This window comes from Myotis brandtii, unplaced genomic scaffold (genome assembly GCF_000412655.1).
Source record: "Myotis brandtii unplaced genomic scaffold, ASM41265v1 scaffold404, whole genome shotgun sequence".
Classification (NCBI taxonomy): Eukaryota; Metazoa; Chordata; class Mammalia; order Chiroptera; family Vespertilionidae; genus Myotis; species Myotis brandtii.
The window spans coordinates 380,064-385,144 of NW_005365520.1; positions in this window are offsets into that span (position 1 = coordinate 380,064).

Below are 5,081 nucleotides of genomic sequence, written 5' to 3' on the forward strand. Positions count from 1 at the left end.
TTCCTTTTGTTAAGTTGTATGAGTTCCCTGTAAATGTTGGAGATTAAAACCTTATCGGAGATAACATTGGCAAATATATTCCCCCATGCAGTGGGCTTTCTTGTTGTTTTGTTGATGGTTTCTTTTGCTGTGTAGAATCTTTTTATTTTGATTGTAATCCCATTTGTTTATTTGCTCTTTAGTTTCCATTGCCCTAGGAGCTGTATCAGTTAAGATATTGCTTTGGCATATGTCTGACATTTTCTGCCTGTGGATTCCTCCAATATTTTTTTGTTTCCCTTCTTACATTTAAGTCCTTTACCATTTTGAGTTAATTTTGTGTATGCTGTAAGTTGGTGATCTAGTTTCATTTTTTTTTTCATCTATCTTTCCAATTTTCCCAACACCATTTATTGAAGACAGTGTCTTATTTCCATTGTATGTTCTTGCCTCCTTTGTCAAATATTAATTGAGAATAGTGGTTTGGGTCAATTTCTGGGTTCTCTATTTTATTCCATTGGTTTATACGTCTGTTCTTGTGCCAGTACCAGGCAGTTTTGAGAACAGTGGCTTTGTAATACAGCTTGATATCTGGTAATGTGATCCTTCCTACTTTGTTCTTCTTTCTCAGGATTGTTGCAGCTATTTGAGGTCTTTTTTTATTCCAGATGAATTTTTGGAAAGTTCATTCTAGGTCTGTAAAATATGCCATTGGTATTTAATGGGGAGTGCTTTGATTCTGTAGATTGCTTTGGGTAGTATGGACATTTTAATGATGTTAATTCTACCAATCCATGAACATGATATATTCTTCCATCTGTTTATGTCTTCCTCTATCTTTTTTTTTAAAGCATCCTGTAGTTTTCAGACTACAGGTCTTTTACCTCCTTAGTTAAATTTATTCATAGGTATCTTAACGTTTTTGGTGCAATGGTAAATGGTATTGCTTTTTAAATCTCTTTCTCTGCAAGTTCACTATTTGTGTATAAAAATGCTATAGATTTCTGGGCTCCCATGTGGAATTTAATGAACAAAATAAACTGATGAACAAAATACATCCAGATTTATAGAAGCATAGAACAGACTGTTGAATCTCAGAGCGAATGGGTGGGGGTTGGATGGTGCGGGAGAGATCAACCAAAGAACATGTGTGCATATATGCTTAACCCATGGACACAGATAATCGGGTGATGAAGGCCTAGGTTAGGGGTGTGGGACGGGCTAGAAGGGGTCAATGAGGGAAAGGGGGATATAGTATTATATAGATAATACTTTCAATAAAAAATATTTTTAAAAAATGAAAAAATAAAATAAAAAGACAAGTCACAGCCTTGGAGTAGATATTTACAATGCATATATATCCATACAGGATTCATATTGTGAATATATAAAGACCCTGCACAGATCTACAACCAAAAGGCAAAACATTTAAAAATGAACAAAGCAATTGAGCAGTCACTTTACAACAAAACATATCTAAATTGCCAATAAGCATGAAAAATTCTCAATATCACCAGCCATCAGAAAAATGAAAAATAATATCACAAGGACCACCTCAGGTACCAATAAAGCTAAAATTTACAAATATTGGTGTCGGCGAGGACATGGAGCAACTGGAACTCTCAGACATTTTCAGATTTTTAGATATATTAAAATTAATCTCCCATAACTCTTGAGAAGTCACTTAAGGTTGTTTTTTGAAAATGAGGAAGTAATCTGGAATGAATAAGGAAATAAGATTCCCAAAGCAATGGCTCCCACCCAGTAAATCAGAGGAAGAATGTCCCTGGATTATGGCTAGGCAGCTATTTTTGATAGAAGCAGGAGAAAAGAGTAACCCAACAAGATTTCCAGAAAATAAAAGAACTTGATAACATAAGTAAAGTGATAGAAATGGGCTTCTTGAGGTTATGGTAAAATAATTTGTTGGGAATAAAAAACAAAAACAAACCATCACTCTAGGAATATTCCCTCTTTAGTGGTGTCGTCATGACATTAGGTCCATAGAAAGAGAAAGTAAACTAAGCACACAACTCAGCTCGAATTAAAAAATATATAAATTGCTACATATCATTATATGACTAGAGTCCCAGTGCACAAATTTGTGCACATTGAAAGGAAATTAATTATAATAAATATTTTACAGGCCGCGGAGGGACCACAGCAGGGCTCCAGGGTGTGTCCAGCCCACCTTGCCCCAGCAGCAAGCTAACCTACTGTTTGGAGCATCTGCCCCCTGATGGTCAGTGTGCATCATAGCAATTGGTCAAATGGTTGAACGAACCGTCGAACACTTAGCATATTAGGCTTTTATTATATAGGATATATAAAATAATGTAATGGTATTATAATGTGAATGCTGTTTTTATTTTCTGATTTTAGAATTAATGATAGGTAACCACAAAAAATTAGCTATGGTTAAAAAATAGAAAGTAATTATTGTAAGTCAACTGTAATTGAAAAATAAAAAAAAATTAAAAATAAAATGCAAAATTATCAACCTTGAGAATATAAAATTAAAGGCATAACAGAAAGGGCAAAGTAGTAGCAAGAACCTGGGGAGAAAAGACATATAGATATGCCAATGGGAAAATTCATAAAAGTAATTTCACAAACCCATATGTGGCACAAAAATAGCTAAAAGGCACCAGACCTGATGGGGGAAATGGACAGCTGAAACAATGTCCAAATGCTCCAGACATCTGGGCTTGTGTAAGATTCTGAAACTCTGACCCAAATTCCATAAGTGGCATAAAACCATAATCCTAAAAGGACTAATTGCTTTTACTTCTATTAATAAAAGGGGCTTAAAAGAGAAATTCACTTTTGTTAGAGTGAGTCATGCATAATTTTAAGTAAAGGGAGTACATCATGTAGACTTCAGTCTGAAAATAGACTTTACAATTACACTAGATATATAAAAGGCATTTATGCAGTACTGGAAACATCTTAATTGTCCTTTAATAAGAAATTATAGTGCATCCACACACTGGAATACAATTCCCTTTTGCCTAATCCCAAATTCCTTCTTACTTTCCCCAGATTACCACATCAATGTTTTGGTGTGCATCTTTCCAGATTTTTCCTATGCACCTAAAACTAACTCTCTCTCTCTCTCTCTCTCTCTCTCTCTCTCCCCTCGCACATGCACACACATGGCCTTTTCTCTATTAAAGGGATCATACATCTAGATCTAATTATATGACAAATACTTATAATACAATTTAGATAAGGTGGGCTAGAATCTCTAGGACCACTGAAGTTAACATATATTGATGGTGGCCATCTAAATCTTGTATGGGCTGAATGCTATGATGCTTTTATAGAGAATTTAATAAACATGCAAAGATCAATTTTACTGAGTTACTATACATTGAAACTCTAAGCGTCTTAAGCCACAAATATAGCTTCACCTTCTGTATTATAAAACAAACTAGAGGCCTGGTGCACAAAATTCATGCACCGGGGGTGGGGGGAGCGTCCCTCAGCCCGGCCTGCATCCTCTCCAATCTGGGACCCCTCAGGGGATGTCCGACTGCCTCTCACAATCCAGGACCGCTGGCTCCTAACTGCTCACCTGCCTGCCTGCCTGATCACCCCTAACCACCTCTACTTGCCTGATCGCCCCTATCCACCTCTGCCTGCCTGCCTGATCGCCCCTAACTGCTCCCCTGCTGGCCTGATTTCCCCTAACCACCTCTGCTTCACCCAGCACCTGGGACCCAGGATTCCCTCCCTCCGGCTGGCCACAGGCACACAGGACCCGGGCCAGCTTCATCCAGGCTGGCTGCAGCCACAGGGGACTGTGGGAAGGTGGCTTCGCCTGGGCCGCAGCTGCAGGCACTTGGGTCCATGGGGCAGGCGGCTTGTCCCTCTCCTGGGCTGCAGCCCCAGCTGCTGGCACCCAGGACTGCGGAGCATGCGGCTTCTCTCCTGGGCCAGGCCACAGGCTCAGGCACAGCCGCTGGTGCCTGGGACCACGGGTCAGGCGGCTAGTCCCTCTCCTGGGGTGCAGCCCAGCTGCTGGTACCCGGGACTGTGGGGCAGGTGGCTTGTCCCTCTCCTGGGCCACAGGCGCAGGTGCAGGCGTAGCCGCTGGGACCGTGGGGCAGATGGCTTGTCCCTCTCCCTGGCCGCAGCCTGGCTGGTCCCCATTCCTCTCTTGCAAGCTCATTTGATCCTGGTTGGTCCCCCATTCCTCTCTTGTAAGCTCATTTGTGCCTGGCTGGTGCCCATTCCTCTCTCACAAGCTCATTTGGGTCGGGCTGGTCCCCATACCTCTCTCCCCAGTGTTGAGTGTCTGAGCTGTTATGGCATGATGGTGTGAGGGCGTGACAACCATTTGCATATTATCTATTTATTATATAGGATTCGCCTTGGGGAGATTCTAGCATATGGGGTAAAATTTTCAATGCATCTCACACTTTGCTTTGGTGTCTGCTATAATAAAGACCTAGTTTCTTTGCCACAAAATGTCACAGATCTTTCTCCCATTTTTAAAAAGCTGTTATTAAAAATAGGGTGTTTTTTCTCTCTCAAACTTTGAAAATATAATGTGGTTTCATAAAATTACTTTTAAAAAGTGATGATGAAAGTAGGCAGTGAAAATGCTTTCAGTGACTCATAAGCAGAAAACATCCAACTTGGAAAGAAGAGCAAAGGTACCTTTTACTAGAGAAAATGTAATGAGACGTTGCCATCATTTAGGACAGCACACTGGTACTTTACAAACATAAAATTATAGCTTTACAAAAATCTGAGTTAGTACTTACATTTGAATACCCTAATAATACATACTTAAAGTAATTAATTAAAAACACACACAACTCAATTGCAAGTTGACAAACAGGACAAAATTCCTTGCTAAAAGTAGTCATTAAAAGCTAATAGTTACAGAATATATTTTACACTGACTTTTTAAAATGAAATTTTGTATTACAATCATAAAATAAAGGGCATAAAATGAAGTCATTAATTATGTTATAATGGTGAATCCTGGGTTCGGGTTGCTATGTTAACAAAGTTTATTTTGTACAATATATCTATACTAGAGGCCCGGGGCACGAAATTCGTGCACTGGGGGGGGGGGGTCCCTCAGCCTA